The sequence below is a fragment of the Oncorhynchus mykiss genome, chromosome 25 (genome assembly GCF_013265735.2).
Source record: "Oncorhynchus mykiss isolate Arlee chromosome 25, USDA_OmykA_1.1, whole genome shotgun sequence".
Lineage (NCBI taxonomy): Eukaryota > Metazoa > Chordata > Actinopteri > Salmoniformes > Salmonidae > Oncorhynchus > Oncorhynchus mykiss.
The window spans coordinates 13,789,329-13,807,912 of record NC_048589.1 but is presented as its reverse complement, the minus strand read 5'-3'; the positions used below and the strand labels follow the sequence as shown (position 1 = coordinate 13,807,912).

The following is an 18,584-nucleotide window of genomic DNA, read 5'->3' as shown; positions in this document are numbered from 1 at the left end:
AACAGACCAGGATCAGGATATTGATCTATTACTCCAACCTCACCAATGCGTAATGATAACAAGACCTTCTCTATACCCTTAACTTCCTCCAACAGTGTGTTTTCTATAAACATTTCTATCAGATTCTTACAGGATGACCCTAAATGTCAGCGCAATGGTTTGCAACTGTTGTGATTAAAGTAGATTCTTAGCGGACAAATGGGGATTCTAAAGCCACCTGGCCTCTAAGCCCCACATTCCATTCCTGCATGTTGCAAAAATGATCCCCATCACTATAGCCGTGATCAGCAAATTAACACTTGTGTTTTATCTGCGGTGCGTGCAGCAGACTTAGGGGGAGTCCCACCACTTTAGGTTGGGACACAACATACTGGTCAAATGATCATTAAAAAAGTAACAAAGTTTAGCTACAGCTCCACCACATACTGTACATACAATCCAAATTTCGACCACAACGTGTGTGGACATGCCATGAAATATAAACTGAGTTGGAGAGCCTGATTGAGCCAGTGGATATGATCTCTTTCCCAGACCTCTCTAGCATTGGTGTTGTTTGTGTGAGGCCTGTATTCATAGCGTGGATACTGCCACTCTGCCAGTGCCAGGGCCAGCGCTCCTCCAGGGGTTCTTCGCAGACTGCTTATTAGGCCTGTAATGTCAGCAATGGTAAATAGATAGCTCCTACTCCCTGAGACACTAGTGCCAACAGCTGCTGGGATTCCAGGGACCCTCCAAAGTCTTTGGAAAAATCAATTTTTGGATTTGGGGAGTTTGATATATCCACGCTATGAATCCAACGTGACTAAATATGGGCTGGGAACTGTGCCTCAGCACGAAGGAGTTTGGCAATGTACCACGCCTGCAGACACTTATAAAATGAGATCCCAAGGCTCTTCCATCTTAACAAGGAAAACATGACCTCGCCAGAAAATACCAGAATTTCAATGAACGGATATTTCAATCAAACTTGACTCGTGAATGTGGAAGAAATGGTCTAGAATCAAATATTAGTGTTGCAGTTTTTACAAGTCCCACTCCCTATTTCCCATGTAGTGGTACAAATTGGTCTGTCTCGGCTTTCTGCAGACACATTCCTTTGCAGACAAACAATGACCTTTGAGGTCCTAACAGACGTATTCCAGAGACAAATGTAGTTAAACCGAAGAGCGATGACGTCTGTTGTCGGTTGAGACAGCCGATCACACTTACATTATACACATTCCTCGTTGATTGATGTCATAGCATTGTATTACACGTGGAAATTCTGTTTATTTCACTTGGAATTTCTTAAACCTTCCGAGTTGATTGTCCCTGCTGACATTTTGTATTTGTATTTATTAAGGATCCCCCTTAGCTGCTGCCAAGGCCACTCTTCCTGGGGTCCAATGAAAATTAACAAGAAATGTATATATGATAGAACATATTATTTCACCACTACTATACCACTACATGTCGACAATACAACATGTATAATACCACAATACAACAATATTTCAACATTACAATGTATGTTTGTGTAGAGTGCGTGTGTGAGCGTGTGTGCGTATGTGTGTGTGCCTGTGTGTGTGTGTGTCATGTTGTCTTGTCTCTGTCCTTTCCCTTCACCCTGTCTCCCTCTGCTGGTCGTTGTTATGTTACCTTTTCTCCCCCTCTTTTCCCCAGCTGTGCCTTGTCTCCTCCTAATTACCCATTCACCCCGTTCCCCACCTGTTCCCTTTTTCCCTCTGATTAGGTCCCTATATCTGTCTCTGTTTCTGCTCCTGTCCTTGTCGGATTCTTGTTTGTTTGTTTATGTGTCTCATGCCTGAACCGGACTATCATCGTGTGTGCTGCAACCTTGTCCTGTCCTGTCGGAATCTACCTGTCCATCTGAGCCCACGTATGTTCGTCATTAAAGTACTCTGTTTGTTAATTCGCTTTTGGGTCCTCATTCACGCAGCATAACAGAAGAATCCGACCAAGAATGGACCCAGCGACTTCGGATCCTCTCCACTCAGCCGTCGAGATCCAGGGAGCGATGCTAGGCAGACACAAGCAGGAATTGTCTGCTGCTCGACATGCCGTTGAGACCCTGGCCACCCAAGTCTCCAACCTCACAGAACAGGTTCACCATCTCCGCCTCGATCCACCGGCCACTTCCAGGGCTTTCGAATCTCCGGAGCCCAGAATCAATAACCCGCCGTGTTACTCTGGGGAGCCCACTGAATGCCGCTCGTTCCTCACCCAGTGTGATATTGTGTTTTCTCTCCAGCCCAACACTTACTCCAGGAGCACTGCTCGTGTCGCCTACGTCATATCTCTCCTTATTGGACGGGCTCGTGAGTGGGGCACGGCAATCTGGGAGGCAAGGGCTGAGTGTATTAACCAGTATCAAGACTTTAAGGAGGAGATGATACGGGTTTTTGATCGATCTGTTTTTGGGGAGGAGGCTTCCAGGGCCCTGTCTTCCCTATGTCAAGGCAATCGATCCATAACAGACTACTCTATTGAGTTTCGCACTCTTGCTGTCTCCAGTGGCTGGAACGAGCCGGCCTTGCTCGCTCGTCTTCTGGAGGGTTTCCGCGCAGAGGTAAAGGATGAGATTCTCTCCCGGGAGGTTCCTTCCAGCGTGGATTCCTTGATTGAACTCGCTATTCGCATTGAGCGACGGGTTGATCTTCGTCACCGAGCTCGTGGAAAGGAGCTCGCGCTCTCCGTCGCCTCCCTCTCCGCATCACTACCATCTTCCTCTGCCGGCTCGGGTGCTGAGCCCATGCAGCTGGGAGGTATCCGCATCTCGACTAAGGAGAGGGAACGGAGAATCACCAACCGCCTCTGTCTCTATTGCGGTTCCGCTGGTCATTTTGCCACTTCATGTCCAGTAAAAGGCCAGAGCTCGTCAGTAAGCGGAGGGCTACTGGTGAGCGCTACTACTCCTGTCTCTCCTTCAAGATCCTGCACTACCTTGTCGGTCCATCTACGCTGGACCGGTTCGTCAGCTTCCTGCAGTGCCTTAATAGACTCTGGGGCGGAGGGCTGTTTTATGGACGAGACCTGGGCTCGGGAACATGACATTCCTCTCAGACAGTTAAAGGAGCCCACGGCCTTGTTCGCCCTGGATGGTAGTCCTCTCCCCAGGATTCAGCGTGAGACGCTACCTTTAACCCTCACTGTTTCTGGTAATCATAGTGAAACCATTTCTTTTTTAATTTTTCGTTCACCTTTTACACCTGTTGTTTTGGGCCATCCCTGGCTAGTTTGTCATAATCCTTCCATTAATTGGTCTAGTAATTCTATCCTCTCCTGGAACGTCTCTTGTCATGTGAAATGTTTAATGTCTGCTATCCCTCCTGTTTCCTCTGTCTCTTCTTCACAGGAGGAGCCTGGTGATTTGACAGGGGTGCCGGAGGAATATCACGATCTGCGCACGGTGTTCAGTCGGTCCAGGGCCACCTCTCTTCCTCCACACCGGTCGTATGATTGTAGTATTGATCTCCTTCCGGGAACCACCCCCCCCCGGGGTAGACTATACTCTCTGTCGGCTCCCGAACGTAAGGCTCTCGAAGATTATTTGTCTGTAGCTCTTGACGCCGGTACCATAGTCCCCTCCTCCTCTCCCGCCGGAGCGGGGTTTTTTTTTGTCAAGAAGAAGGACGGGTCTCTGCGCCCCTGCATAGATTATCGAGGGCTGAATGACATAACAGTGAAGAATCGTTATCCGCTTCCTCTTATGTCTTCAGCCTTCGAGATCCTGCAGGGAGCCAGGTTTTTCACTAAGTTGGACCTTCGTAACGCTTACCATCTCGTGCGCATCAGGGAGGGGGACGAGTGGAAGACGGCGTTTAACACTCCGTTAGGGCACTTTGAATACCGGGTTCTTCCTTTCGGCCTCGCTAACGCTCCAGCTGTCTTTCAGGCATTAGTCAATGATGTCCTGAGAGACATGCTGAACATCTTTGTTTTCGTTTACCTTGACGATATCCTGATTTTTTCACCGTCACTCCAGATTCATGTTCAGCACGTTCGACGTGTCCTCCAGCGCCTTTTAGAGAATTGTCTTTTCGTGAAGGCTGAGAAGTGCACTTTTCATGCCTCCTCCGTCACATTTCTCGGTTCTGTTATTTCCGCTGAAGGCATTAAGATGGATCCCGCTAAGGTCCAAGCTGTCATTGATTGGCCCGTCCCTAAGTCACGTGTCGAGCTGCAGCGCTTTCTCGGCTTCGCGAACTTCTATCGTCGTTTCATCCGTAATTTCGGTCAGGTGGCAGCTCCTCTCACAGCCCTTACTTCTGTCAAGACGTGCTTTAAGTGGTCCGTTTCCGCCCAGGGAGCTTTTGATCTCCTCAAGAATCGTTTTACATCCGCTCCTATCCTTGTTACACCTGACGTCTCTAGACAGTTCGTTGTCGAGGTTGACGCGTCAGAGGTGGGAGTGGGAGCCATCCTTTCTCAGCGCTCCCTCTCTGACGACAAGGTCCACCCATGCGCGTATTTTTCTCATCGCCTGTCGCCGTCGGAACGTAACTATGATGTGGGTAACCGCGAACTGCTCGCCATCCGGTTAGCCCTAGGCGAATGGCGACAGTGGTTGGAGGGGGCGACCGTTCCTTTTGTCGTTTGGACTGACCATAGGAACCTTGAGTACATCCGTTCTGCCAAACGACTTAATGCGCGTCAGGCGCGTTGGGCGCTGTTTTTCGCTCGTTTCGAGTTCGTGATTTCTTATCGTCCGGGCTCTAAGAACACCAAGCCTGATGCTTTGTCTCGTCTCTTCAGTTCTTCAGTAGCCTCCACTGACCCCGAGGGGATTCTCCCTGAGGGGCGTGTTGTCGGGTTGACTGTCTGGGGAATTGAGAGGCAGGTAAAGCAAGCACTCACTCAAACTCCGTCGCCGCGCGCTTGTCCTAGGAACCTTCTTTTCGTTCCCGTTCCTACTCGTCTGGCCGTTCTTCAGTGGGCTCACTCTGCCAAGTTAGCCGGTCACCCTGGCGTTCGGGGTACGCTTGCTTCCATTCGCCAGCGTTTCTGGTGGCCCACCCGGGAGCATGACACGCGTCGTTTCGTGGCTGCTTGTTCGGTCTGCGCGCAGACTAAGTCCGGTAACTCTCCTCCTGCCGGCCGTCTCAGGCCGCTTCCTATTCCCTCTCGACCGTGGTCTCACATCGCCTTAGATTTTGTCACCGGACTGCCTTCGTCAGCGGGGAAGACTGTTATTCTTACGGTTGTCGATAGGTTCTCTAAGGCGGCTCATTTCATTCCCCTTGCTAAGCTTCCTTCTGCTAAAGAGACGGCACAAATCATCATCGAGAATGTTTTCAGAATTCATGGCCTTCCGTCAGACGTCGTTTCGGACAGAGGTCCGCAATTCACGTCTCAATTTTGGAGGGAGTTTTGCCGTTTGATTGGGGCTTCCGTCAGTCTCTCTTCCGGCTTTCACCCCCAGTCTAACGGTCAAGCAGAACGGGCCAATCAGACTATTGGTCGCATCTTACGCAGTCTTTCTTTTCGCAACCCTGCGTCTTGGTCAGAACAGCTCCCCTGGGCAGAATACGCCCACAACTCGCTTCCTTCGTCTGCGACCGGGCTATCTCCTTTTCAGAGTAGCCTCGGGTACCAGCCTCCGTTGTTCTCATCTCAGTTCGCCGAGTCCAGCGTCCCCTCCGCTCAGGCTTTTGTCCAACGTTGCGAGCGCACCTGGAAGAGGGTCAGGTCTGCACTTTGCCGTTATAGGGCGCAGACTGTGAGAGCTGCTAATAAGCGTAGAACGAAGAGCCCTAGATATTGTCGCGGTCAGAGAGTTTGGCTCTCCACTCAGAACCTTCCCCTTAAGACGGCTTCTCGCAAGTTGACCCCGCGGTTCATTGGTCCATTCCGTATCTCTCAAATCATTAACCCTGTCGCAGTGCGACTTCTTCTGCCGCGATATCTTCGTCGCGTCCACCCGGTCTTCCATGTCTCCTGTGTCAAGCCCGTTCTTCGCGCCCCCGCTCGTCTTCCCCCCCCCCCCCCCCATCCTTGTCGAGGGCGCACCCATCTACAGGGTCCGTAGGATTTTGGACATGCGTCCTCGGGGCCGTGGTCATCAGTACCTAGTAGATTGGGAGGGGTACGGTCCTGAGGAGAGGAGTTGGGTTCCCTCTCGGGACGTGCTGGACCGTGCGCTGATCGATGATTTCCTCCGTTGCCGCCAGGCTTCCTCCTCGAGTGCGCCAGGAGGCGCTCGGTGAGTGGGGGGGTACTGTCATGTTGTCTTGTCTCTGTCCTTTCCCTTCACCCTGTCTCCCTCTGCTGGTCGTTGTTATGTTACCTTTTCTCCCCCTCTTTTCCCCAGCTGTGCCTTGTCTCCTCCTAATTACCCATTCACCCCGTTCCCCACCTGTTCCCTTTTTCCCTCTGATTAGGTCCCTATATCTGTCTCTGTTTCTGCTCCTGTCCTTGTCGGATTCTTGTTTGTTTGTTTATGTGTCTCATGCCTGAACCGGACTATCATCGTGTGTGCTGCAACCTTGTCCTGTCCTGTCGGAATCTACCTGTCCATCTGAGCCCACGTATGTTCGTCATTAAAGTACTCTGTTTGTTAATTCGCTTTTGGGTCCTCATTCACGCAGCATAACAGTGTGTGTGTCTCTTCACAGTCCGCGTTGTTCCATAACATGTAGTTTTATGTTTTTTTAAATCAGATTTTACTGCTCGCTTGAGTTACATGATGTGGAATAGAGTTCATTGTAGTCATCGTCCCTGTCTTGTTGGCTACTTTACATACATTTTGAAATGGTACATCTAGTGATCTACTTCTGTTTATACTCTGCATCAATATTTCTTACACCTGACATGTCATGCTGCCAGAGCAATGTAATTTCCCTACCAGGTTTCAACTCATAGTATCCCCTTCATCATCACAGTCTTCTGATTGCATTGGTTAAATTTAGAGGTTCCACCATTAGCAAACACGGGCTCTTCAACATGAGGACCACAGTGTCTTAACAGTGCCATTTGCAGTGCATTTGGCAAGTATACAGACCCCTTGATTTCTCCCACATTTTGTTAAGTTACAGCCTTATTCTAAAATGGATTAAATGGTTTTTTCCCCTTCATAAATCTACACACAATACCCTATAATGACAAAGCAAAACCTGTTTAAAAACCCTGTAAAAATCACATTTACATGAGTGTGCTTAGGGTCGTTGGCCTGTTGGAAGGTGTACGTTCGCCCCAGTCTGAGGTCTAATCGTTCTGTCTAATCTTTCTGTAGATCGTTCTGTCTAATCGTTCTGTTTTCATCAAGGATCTCTCTGCTCCATTAATCTTTTCCTCGATCCTGACTAGTCTCCCAGTCCCTACTGCTGAAAACAACCCCACAGCATGATGCTGCCACCCCCATGCTTCACTGTAGGGATGGTGCCAGGTTTCTTCTAGACCCGACATTGGCGTTCAGGCCAAAAAGTTCAATCTTGGTTTCATCAGACCAGAGAATCTTTTAACTTATGGTCTCAGAGTCTTTAGGTGCCTTTTGGCAAACTCCAAGCGGGCTGTCATGTGACTTTTACTGAGGAGTGGCTTCTGTCTGGACACTCTACCATAAAGACCTGGTGGAGTGCTGCAGAGATGGTTGTCCTTATGGAAGGTTCTCTCATCTCCACAAAGGAACTCTGGAGCTCTGTCAGAGTGACCATCGGATTCTTGGTCACCTCCCTGTTCAAGGCCTTTCTCCACCGATTTCTCAGTTTGGCCGAGCAGCCAGCTCTATGAGGAGTCTTGGTTCCAAACTTCTTCCATTGAAGAATAATGGAGGCCACTGTGTTTTTGGGGACCTTAAATGCTGCAGACATTTTTTGGTACCCTTCCCCAGATCTGTGCTTCGACAAAATCCTGTCGGACAATTCCTTCGACCTCATGCCTTGATTTTTTTCTCTGACATGCACTGTCAACTGTGGGACCTTATATAGACAGGTGTGTGCCTTTCCAAATGATGTTCAATCAGTTGAATTTACCGCAGGTGGACTCCAATCAAGTTGTAGAAACATCTCAAGGACGAGCCATGGAAACCGGACACATCTGAGCCCAATTTCAGGTCTCTAGGCATAAGGATTACTTATGTAAATAAGGTAATTCGGTATTTTATTTTGAATACATTTGCAAAAATGTATAAAAATATGTTTTTGTTTTGTCATTATAAGGTGTTGTGTGTAAATTGATGAGGGAAAAATTGAATTTAATCAATTCAATAAGGCTGTAACGTAACAAAATGTGGAAAAAGTCAAGTGGTCTGAATACTTTCTGAAGGCACCGTATGACAAAAGGAAGACATGACCTGTATGAATACATGAGTGACAGAAGTTGTACAGGGAAGGACCTTCAGTAGATGAAGATGTGTCAGCTAGTATGCCCTATTACTGTACGCAGTAGGCCTATCAAATCATATGCAATTCACATAGGCCTAAATGTGCACATACAGTATAAGTATCTCCATATGTTCTGAACAAAGAACTGTACTGTTGGTTAAGGGCTTGTAAGTAAGCACTTCACAGTAAGGGCTACACCTGTTGTATTTGGCTCATGTGATTTGATTGATTTGAGGTTTGCATGTGTTGCATCTCACAGCAGATGTGATCTTCACAACTCTACTGTGCTGGGTAGCAACCCAATTCATATGATCTATTTAGGGAGCAACATGGAGTAGGTTTACAGAATCTGTAAATGAACACCAACCAATCAAGAACCAAATTCCTTGAGTAACGTGACATGATTGGATATAACGTTTAAAAGGAGATTCTGAGAGGCGTGGATCATGGGTCATGTTCAGGATGTTGCACTTAAGGCCATAGAGTCTGCAAATTAGACATGGGTGAAGCACACTCAGATACAGTAGACTTACACACTAAATCATGAAGTCAGTTATTTCTCTGAAGTCTAAAATTAGAATTCCACTGAACCACTCCGGAATTCCACAGGCCCAGTCAGGTGGTCTCTGCATGAAATTCCACACAGTTCAAATGGTCTGCACTGATCTGTCAATGTACAACATGACATGACATAATGTTACATGACATTACATGATCGTTTCACACTGCTGGAAGAAAGCGGTACACTTTTAGTCTAACTTGAGTCTGTCCAACTCAAGAGCTCCGGCAGTCAGCCAGTGCAGACACTGATAACTCAGAAACCACGGTGATAAGGCAGCTCTATCTCAGAATCATGGTGCAGTCAACAATGTGCAAAACCGTCCAAATCGATGACATCAGAGAACAAACGGAACTCTCCGGAAGTCCATCATGATGTCACTCCCTCAACCTGAACGAGGGAGGAAGAGAGGAGCAGCCTGGTTGAGATCACTGATTACTACAGTAAGTCTCTCTTCAGGGAAATTCGAACTCTCAATACATGAACCTTTCAAAGGTTCAGCAGCCAGTTTCTTTGCATGACTACTCTTTCTAGCTAGAAGAGACAGTGATTTTGGCCAGCAGATGACATCAGTGTATGTGCAACATTTTAGACTGAGCCAATGAACCATTGTATTTCTGTTCAAAATGTTGTATCAACACTGGGCAAATGTGCCTAATTGGTTTATTAATACATTTTCAAGTTCATAACAGTGTGCTCTCCTCAAACAATAGCATGGTATTATTTCACTGTAATAGCTACTGTAAATTGGACAGTGCAGTTAAATTGATAAGAATTTAGGCTTTCTGCCAATATTAGATATGTCTATGTCCTGGGAAATGTTCTTGTTACTTACAACCTCATGCTAATCACATTATCCTACGTTAGCTCAACAGTCCTGTGGGGGACCCACCGATCCTGTTACCTGACTTGTTTAGTTAAATACAAGTTTAAATAATAAAAAATAAAATATAGGCAGTCTGGTGCCACTCCCACAACACACTACAGGCAGTCTGGCCCAGTGGCGGTCAGTGCAGTTTAAGATGATGGAGGACCTTTTTTTTATGAGCATGGCCTTATTTCCTTTACAGCATATTGGATGACTCTCATTCATATTCCATTCACCCAGTTCAATGTAACCGTGATAAGTTTAGGGTACTACATGATTCTCGAATTTTCCCTATACCCATCATGAGGTTGCTACAACCTTGCCTGTAAATTAAAATTTACAGCTTAGGTGCACACAGGTCGAGAGACAAATTTCAGGTGACACTAGTCCAACAGTTGCAAACGAGAATTTCGATTGGACAAATTCAGGTATGTTTATCCCTGTTTTGTTCTGTTTGCTTCTGTTTAAGAAATGTTTCTCAACAGAATCGGCTAAATTAATACACCCTGATCATGCGTGAACAGAGTTCACTTTCATAACAGCCACATTGTATTCCTTTTCCTCCCTTCGCTTGTGGACTTCAATGCACAGCAAACCAGCTCTATGTGACCATGCGAAATAGCCTTTCCAAGCCAAACCTATACAAACTAGCTAAAGTAACGTCATAGTCAGCAAAGCTAATAGAACTAACGCGTTAGTAAATCCGCTACAATCATGCAGTAACGTTAGTGTACTGTCAGTAAGCATCTCTCTGTTGGAGCAGAGTGTTTCAGTAGGCTAAACTAGCTAGCTGCATTTGCTAGCTAAGTAAGTGAAACTGAAAGTTTAAAAAAAGACAAACTCTCTCTCTATTTCGCTCTTGCTTCTCCTTCATTTCGGAAGAAATTAATTTGTTCAAAACTGTTCAACTATTGTCTTTCTCTTTGAGTCAACTACTCACCACATTTTATAAACTGCAGTGCTAGCTATCTGTAGCTTATGCTTTCAGTAATTTTCTGATCCTTTGATTGGGTGCACAACATGTCAGTTTATGCTGCAAGAGCTCTGATAGGCTGGAGGACGTCCTCCGGAAATTGTCATAATGACTGTTTAAGTCTATGGATGGGTAGTGAGATCCGTGAGCCTCCTAGGTTTTGTACTGAAGTCAATATACCCAGAGGAGGACAGAAGCTAGCTGTCATCTGTCTACACCATGGTGCTACCCTACATAGTGCTGTTGAGGCTACTGTAGACCTTCTTTGCAAAATAGTGTGTTTTAATCAAATATTTGTTGACGTGATTATATTTGGTATAGTTTTATCTAAAATAATTACTTTTTAAATGTTTTAAAATTTACATTTTTCTGAAATTCACTGAGGAGGATGGTCCTCCCCTTCTTCCTCTGGCCCACACCCACAACACACTATAGGCAGAAACATGCCTTCTAAATGTCACAGGAGTGATGAGTTGGATCATTGAGTTAGCCACGTGAAGCAGACCTCTGTTTCCATCCATATGAGGAAAAAAATACATTTCGATATACACTGGACAAACATATTAATGCAACATTTAAAGTGTTGTTCCGATGTTTCATGAGCTGAAATAAAATATCCCAGAAATGTTCTGTATGCACAAAAAGCTTACTTCTGTCAAATGTTGTGCAAAATGTGTTTACATCCTTGTTAGTGAGCATTTCTCCTTTGCCAAGATAATCTATCCATCTGACAGGTGTGGCATATCAAGAAGCTGATTAAACAGCATGAACAAGGTGGACAATAAAAAATCACAACAATGCTACACATGTCTCAAGTTTTGACGGAGTGGGCAATTGGCATGCTGATTGCAAGAATATCCACCAGATCTGTTGCCATAGAATGTAATGTTAATTTCTCTACCATAAGCATCGTTTTCGTTTTAGAGAATTTGGCAGTACGTCCAATCGGCCTCACATCCGCAGACCCCATACAACCACGCCAGCCCAGGTCTTCCACATCCGGCTTATTCACCTGCGGGAACACCTGAAACCAGCCACCCGGACAGCTGATGAAACTGTGGGTTTGCACAACCAAAAACTGTCTGCAGAAACTGTCAGAAGCCATCTCAGGGAAGTACATTTGCATGCTAGTCTTCCACACCAGAGTCTTGACCTGATTGCAGTTCGGCATCGTAACCGACTTCAGTGGTCAAATGTTCACCTTCGATGGCCACTAGCACGCTGGAGCAGTATGCTCTTCACGGATGAATCCCGGTTTCAACTGTACCGGGCAGACAGTGTGTATGGCGTCGTGTGGGCGAACGGTTTGCTGATGTCAATGTTGTGAACAGAGTGCCACCATGGTGGCGATGGTGTTATGGTGTGGGCAGGTATAAACTACGGGCAACAAACACAATTTCATTTTATCGATGGCAATTTGAATCCGCAGAGATACCATGACGAGATCCTGAGGCCTATTGTCATGCCATTCATCCGCTGCCATCACCTCGTGTTTCAGCATGATAATGCACAGCCCCATATCGCAAGGATCTGTACACAATTCCTGGAAGCTGAAAATGTCCCAGTTCTTCCATGGCCTGCATACTCACCAAACATGTCACCCATGTTTGGGATGCTCTGGATCGACATGTACTGACAGCATGTTCCATTTCCCGCCAATATCCAGCAACTTCGCATAGCCATTGAAGAAGAGTAGGACAATATTCCACAGTTCACAATCAACAGCCTGATCAACTCTACGCGAAGGAGATGTGTATAACGCTGCATGAGGCAAACGGTGGTCACACCAGATACTGACTGGTTTTCTGATACACAGATGCATATCTGTTTTCCCAGTCATGTGAAATCCATAGATCAGGGCCAAATGAATTCATTTCAATTGACTGATATCCTTATATGAACTTTAACTCAGTAAAACTTTGAAATTGTTGCATGTTGCATTTATATTTTTTTTCAATGTCAATGGCAAAAAATCTATTTTAAATACATATAGATACTGTACATTTGCAGCTTTGCTAAAATGCATGCAAAGCCTTAAAATACATTCCAGAGATGTATTGGATTTTTTTTTTTTTTAAGGAATAGTTGCACCACATTAAAACGAGAGTTCAGTTCATATAACAGGGTTGACCTGTAAATGAATCACTAATCACCTGAAATAAATAATTATCTTCAGAGATAACAATCAAGCAACAAACTTTACAATGATGGTGGTAACTTGGAGATTTTTTGGGGATGGGTGGGTTCAAATCTTCCTAGAAGTCACAGAGGGTATATAGCGTTTTGGAACAAAACTCTTCAAATATGACTGTGAGATAGATTGGAATAGTGCAGGAGAGTGTGTGTGCTCTATTCATTCTATTTATATCTGCAACATGCAGTTCCAGATACAGCCCTGTCATTAGTTGAAAGCGGCCAATCCTATAGTTTCAGAAAATTATCCACTTCCTGAGATCTGTATTCAAAAATTGTTTTTAAGTAGTTGCTTTCTCAGATCTGCATTAAAATAGTTTTGAAAAGTAGTCACTTTCTGAGATCTGTATTCAAATAGTTTTAAAAAGTAGTACTTTTTGGGATCTGAATTCAAATAGTTGTAGTCACCTCCAAAGTAACTATTTATTCCCCTGGAATAGTTACTTTCCCCAAAGCGTAGTTAAAACTGTAGTTATCCCAGGTCTCTTGCTGATGGCAGTGCACTGGACAGTGGACACATGCCCAGGGTATATAATCACCCCTTATGCACTCTCTATAAGTAGAATATTGGATGCGTTCTATCCAACAATCTAGACATTCCAAAGCCTAGTGCATGATGTACCCTGCAGTATCAGTACTGGATGTACATTCACTATTGTGCTGTGATGTCTTCCACTGCTGATAGAGCTACATTACCTCACAGCTACATTACCTCACAGCTTAGCCATGTCCTTTGTCATCTCAATGATCAGAAGGAAGTGATGCAATATCATAATTATATAGTGACGTGAGATGCTCTGTGACAACGGCATACTCAGTGGAAAGGGAAGCAGTTTGAGTAAGCAAGTGCCCTCTCTGCACCTGTGGCACTTATATGATATAGCTTGGTCTGTCTGACTTAATAACTCTTCAAACATTGTAAAACACCGGACCAGTTTTAATACTGTGTCTGATTCTCACAGGTATGTGAATGAACTGTGGTGACCCCTGGAAGCAAAACGCTCACGTGTGTAAAGTAAACTACTGACACAAACATTTGGAAAGGATCTCCTTATCCCTGACCTGGACAAAGTGCCAAAAATGTTAATGGCGGATATCTCTCTCTCTCCCCTCCTCCATGTATCTACCATGATGTCATTAAGTGCTGGAGGACCACATTAGCTCGAGTGGGAAAAGCTCAAGTATCTCTCCTCTCTCTCCCGGAGCTGGTCTGGATTAGGAGCACGGCAAAGACAGATAGGTGCTGAGGAGATGAATGACAGTTAACCTAAAGTATGCCTGTACTGCACTCCCTTTAAACCTTTAAAAGATAGATATGTTGCACATTTCGTTTTGGCTCAGCTAGACAGTGTGATGTATGCCTTGACAAATGGATTACAGTTCGTGAGAACCAAATGTACACGAATGCTCTGTGATTTATGGCATGGTGATAAATGAAATAATTGAACATCACTCAAATGAATTAATAACCAGGTAGAAAGTTGAGCCCCTCTAGACAAGGTTCAGGGAAGAGGTCTAAACAGAGGAATCTGGATTAGCTGTTCCTTATCTTCCAGCCTAAATATCTCAGGAGAACATCATTTGTCCTCAGAAAGTTCTTCTCCCTAGTTAAACGCTAGAAGGGTTTCTCACACTGCTTTTACATAACAATGACAGAGGAACAAGTAGTGATTTATAGGAAATGCTAGATTAATGACTCTCTCTTTCCGGTGTGTGCTGTCATAGTGCCTGTGTCTAGCTCCTTGCTAATGACCATTCTACCTCTTGAGAACAGTCAAAACACCTTTACTCTCTTAAAAAAACATGTCATCAACTCAATGTGTTTTTATTCATGTGGGCATCATGGATTTTAACCCATTCATACTGCACAAAGCAGGCAGCCACAGTCCATTGAAATAGATGGTATTCCGACACACATTACTCCCTAACCTACAGTATATCAGTGCAGAACAGCACTGGCAAAGTCCAGCAACAGTAGTAGTCCTCTCTGCATTTCAAACTCATAATACTAGAGCATTTCAGCTGACAAGCTTAGCTCCTGCCACGGCACTGGCAAATGGTTTAACTGTTTAGAGAGGAGAGACGCATGCTTTCACTACTTATTGTGCACTATGTGGAAGACCTGTACTTTCTTACCTGTTCTTTCTGGTCCCCAGGGTTAGGTTTGGAGTGGGGCTGAAGTTAATCCTACAGGAGACTCAGTCTGTCCTTCTGTATGTCGATGTCCTCTGACGACCTCTTCCTATTCCTCTTCTCACTACTACTCATGTTCATCTGCCTTGTTACAGAGTGAATACCATCACACGGACCAGCTCTGCTCTGTCATTTCTCCTCCTCTAGGATTCCAGGTCAAGAAGAAAATGCTACAGCAAAGAGATCTGGGTCTCTCTCTCTTGCTCTACTCCCTACTCCCCTCTCTCATACACACATTCTCTTTACTCTCTCTCTCTCTCTCTCTCTCTCTCCCCCCTTTCTCTTTCTCTGTAAGTCAGCCAAGGAAATACACTCTTTGATGAGTCAGTGAGGGAGTGCTTGTGACAGAGAGAGAATGGAAGGGTGTAAGGGTGAGGGAGTCTGTGTTTGAAAGGAGCCATTGCTCAGCAAGGAGAGAGAGGTGCAGCAGTATGATGTCCTTTGTCACTTGTCCAGGTCTTTTGATTTACTCTTCGGTTTGTCCCCAGTCTTTCAGTGTGTAGCACGGTGGCTAGGAAAAACTCCCTGGAAAGGCCAAAACCTAGGAAGAAACCTAGAGAGGAACCAGGCTATGAGGGGTGGCCTGTCCTCTTCTGGCTGTGCCGGGTGGAGATTATAACAGAACATGGCTAAGATGTTCAAATGTTCATAAATGACCAGCATGGTCAAATAATAATAATCACAGTAGTTGTCGAGGGTGCAGCAAGTCAGCACCTCAGGAGTAAATGTCAGTTGACTTTTCATAGCCGATCATTAGGAGTATCTCTACCGCTCCAACTCTAGAGAGTTGAAAACAGCAGGTCTGGGACAGGTAGCACGTCCGGCGAACAGGTCAGGGTTCCATAGCCGGAGGCAGAACAGTTGAAGCTGGAGCAGCAGCACGGTGTACCTGGACACAGCCCTTAGCTGTGGTATATTGGCCATATATCGCAAACCCTAGAGGTGCCTATTGCTATTATAAACTGGTTACCAACATAATTAGGCAGTATAAATATTTTTTTTGTCATACCTGTGGTATATGGTCTGATATACCACAGTTGTGGTTTGTCTTATTTGTCTTAATGCAACTCTGTGCAGCCAATGGCAATGTCCACTTTAAGTATGAGGTGGCCTAGTGGTTAGAGTGTTGGACTAGTAACTGGAAGGTTGCAAGTTCAAACCCCTGAGCTGACAAGGTACAAATCTGTCATTCTGCCCCTGGCAGTTAACCCACTGTTCCTAGGCCGTCATTGAAAATAAGAATTTGTTTTTAACTGACTTGCCTAGTTAAATAAAGGTATTTTTTTTTTTTTACAAAAAGTATAATGCCGAGAGCCGCTTGTGGATTTGACAGCTCTAACGCAAGTCCATCTCAGACACCCGCAAAACAAGCGTGAATCGGCAAGCGTGAATCTGATGGAATCTAGTCCAAGGTTAAAATGGGAATAAAATGTGAGATATTTAGTATTTATACAACAACTTCATGTGTTGTCACAGTGCTTCATCTAATATCACAACCAAAATGACCTGGATTGCAGTTGAGATTACATTAGAAGTACATACTGTAGTGCAAGTGATCAATGCTGTTCGAGATTTGGGACATATTATTATAACAATGGTGAAGATCTCCACAGACCTGCAACCTTTGCATGCTATGTTGAACATGCACGCTTTCTATCATTACATAAGAAGACATTTATAGTTACAGTCACCTCACAATGTGGCCATGGATGTGTTACTCATTTTAAGGTTGAGTACAGTGCCTTCAGAATGCATTCACACTCCTTGACTTTTTCATAATTTTGTTGTGTTACAGCCCGAATTTAAAATGGATTCAGTTGTGATTTGTTTTGTCACTGGCCTAAACACAATACCCCACAATGTCAAAGTGGAATTATGTTTTTCAGATTTTTTTTTACAAATGAATATAAAAATGGAAAGCTGAAAGCTGAAATGTCAATAAGCATTCAACCCCTTTGTTACGACAAGCATACATTTCAGGCGGAATAACCTGTTTAGGGGATCTGCGTAGTTCTGGTACCGGTTCCGACTGACATTTTCACTTAATAATCTGTGGACACCGTAGATCAAAATGAATGATAGACCTGGTTCCCATGGACACAATATTCAAATGACTTTGAAACAACATTGATTCAACCAGTTTGTGCCCAGTGACATGCCACTTTTCTCTCTCCCATGCTGGGATAGTCCAGCACGGCCAGCCACCCCAACCCACCCCAGAGGCAGTCCAAGACACTGCCAGTTGCTGAGCTAGCGAGGGCTGGGGCTGCCAGGTTCTTCAGGACTTTGGCAGTTAGCTTACAGCCCAGACCGATTACATAAAAATAAACTAAATTAGCTTGCTGAGCTAAATGTGTTGTACAGTATATTGTTTACAGTGTCAATGGGCATGATTGGCATCATTGTGAGGTCAACGTGGGTGTTCTACTGCTGTTGGACATGTGAAACGGACTTGTGGGATCTGGAGCCTACAATGGGTGAGAGGTAAAGAGTCCAATGAGGACATAACAGTGTGATGTACATTTCTCAATGTTGTCTAATCACTAAGCAGAAACAAAAACAAAAAGTGAACAGTTACTTCACAATAGCCATCCAATCCTCTACTTTGTCCTGTGCTGTGTTAGGCCACTGATTCTCCTCAAAAACACTTCTGTTCACACATGCCCGTCACTTGTGTGGGTGTAGTGTGCAGATGTAATGCTTTGCACAATCAAAGAACAAGCACACACACACACACAAAGAAAGAGAGCGAGAGAGAGAGAAACCCACTGCATGGTGCTTATACAGTGCATTCGGAAAGTATTCAGACCCCTTCCCTATTTCCAAATTTTGTTACATTACAGCCTTATTCTAAAATTAATTCAATTCATTTTTTCCTCATCAATCCACACATTTTAGGCTGGGTTTCTGTACAGCACTTTGAGATATCATCTGATGTAAGAAGGGCTATATAAATACATTTGATTTGATCGCCCAAACAGAAATCCCTTATTTACATAAGAATTCAGACCCTTTACTATGAGACTTGAAATTGAGCTCAGGTGCGTCCTGTTTCCAATAATCATCCTTGAGACACACCTGTCTATATAAGGTCCCACAGTTCAGAGTGCATGTCAGAACAAAAACCAAGCCATGAGGTCGAAGGAATTGTCCATAGAGCTCCAAGGAAGGATTGTGTCGAGGCACAGATCTGGGGCAGGGTACCACAACATTTCTGCAGAATTGAAGGTCTCCAAGAACACAGTGGCCTCCATCATTCTTAAATGGAAGAAGTTTGGAACCACCAAGACTCTTCTTAGAGCTGGCCGCCCAGCCAAACTGAGCAATCGGGGGAGAAAGGCCTGACAGAGTTCCTCTGTGGAGATGGGAAAACCTTCCAGAAGGACAACCATCTCTGCAGCACTCCACCAATCAGGTCTTTATGGTAGAAGCCACTCCTCAGTAAAAGGAACACGACAGCCGGTTGGAGTTTGCCAA

At 45.0% G+C, this 18,584-nt stretch overlaps 1 protein-coding gene across 1 annotated transcript in view; it reads right to left on the bottom strand.

The window, feature by feature from the left end:
• Window positions 1-15,443, bottom strand: part of LOC110505388 (filamin-A-interacting protein 1) — a 35,433-nt gene extending 19,990 nt beyond the window's left edge. The window contains exon 1 of the mRNA XM_021584571.2: window positions 15,051-15,443. The gene's annotated coding sequence lies outside the window, so the exon portion shown is untranslated. The remainder of the gene's footprint in view (window positions 1-15,050) is intronic.
• Window positions 15,444-18,584: the final 3,141 nt, after the last annotated feature.